The 1,372-nt window shown below is 39.2% G+C and overlaps 1 non-coding gene across 1 annotated transcript; it reads right to left on the bottom strand.

Annotated features, from left to right (window-relative positions):
- Positions 1 to 533: 533 nt before the first annotated feature.
- Positions 534 to 640, bottom strand: LOC141635267 (small nucleolar RNA R71). The gene has a single exon (XR_012539966.1). It is a non-coding gene; the product is annotated as a small nucleolar RNA R71 (small nucleolar RNA).
- Between the last annotated feature and the right edge of the window lie 732 nt (positions 641 to 1,372).

Below are 1,372 nucleotides of genomic sequence, written 5' to 3'. Positions count from 1 at the left end.
TGAAAGAACTTTGACCAACAATAGAAGACTTGCTAGAAATACTTTGAGAGGTACTGGTGAGATTGTGGACATTCAACCAAATAACATTGAGTTCCTCAACCCTTTTTCAAGAGAAGGAGAGGATAACCCAACACAAAACCAACCACAAAATCAACCCACAATGCCTAAATTTTCATCACATTCCGTACCAACCGAGGAGAACCTACCAAATGGTACTCCTACCCCACAACACTTAACCGGTAATTTCATTGCAAAATCCGCATTTATACAATTAGTTAAGAGAAGTCAATTTGAGGGGGATGCCTAGTGAAGACCCTCATTCTCATATGGAGACTTTTTATGACTATTGTGATGCGATTTCTCAAACCGGAGTGACTCAAGACCAAATTCGATGGGTCTTATTTCCTTTCTCTTTGATTGGTTCTACGAAACAATGGTTGAAGAGCCTAGATAAGGCTACTCTGGGTATTGACTCTTGGAAGAAATTGGCACTTGCTTTCTACAAGAAATTCTATCCTCCGGAGAAGACTAACATGTTGAGAGCCCAAATCACCGGGTTCAAACAAAGGGATGAGGAATCTTTGTATGAAGCATGGGAGAGATTCAAGGATACTTGTTGATCTTGTCCACACCATGGACTTAGCGAGTGGTTCCTTGTACAACAATTTTGGAATGGTCTATATAAAGACTCCCGAAACATTCTCACTATGGGATCAAATGGTATGTTTACCGAAGTTGATGATAATCAAACATGGAACAAGATTGAGGAAATGGTGGTCCATAACTCACAATATAGTAGACCTCGAAAGGCTACTAGAGGAGGAAAGCATGAGGTGGACTCTATTACTCAATTAGGTGCTCAACTTAGTGCTCATATTGACACCATTAATTTGAAGTTTGAGAATGCTATGGCTAAACTTGAAGAGGCCGCCAAGTCACCTAAGCAACATGTTAATGCCATGGTGGCATCTTCATCAATTCCAAGTGGAGTATGTGAGAGTTGTGGAACTTTGGGACATGACCAAAGTGAATGTAGGGGAACAAGTGAATGATTTTCAAGCATACAAGAGTGGTACCCCTTATTTCAACTATTATAATGAAAACACCAAATTCCACTCCAACCTCTCATACAAAAGCCAAAATGTTCAAAACCCTCAAACAACATACACTCCACCTCCAATGAGAAACCAAACTCAAAGACCCTTTAACAATCAAAACCAAAGTTATCAAAATCAACTTCCATACAATCAAACAAATGACCAAGGTTTGATGTTCAAAAATCGGTCCTCCAAATGCAAAAGAATCAACAAGAATTTTTCACTCAAATGCAAAAGGATAGCCTAGCTAAAGACATCACCATAAACAACATACT

Source organism: Silene latifolia, chromosome Y (genome assembly GCF_048544455.1).
Source record: "Silene latifolia isolate original U9 population chromosome Y, ASM4854445v1, whole genome shotgun sequence".
NCBI classification, from domain to species: domain Eukaryota; kingdom Viridiplantae; phylum Streptophyta; class Magnoliopsida; order Caryophyllales; family Caryophyllaceae; genus Silene; species Silene latifolia.
This window is presented reverse-complemented; position numbering and strand designations above follow the sequence as displayed.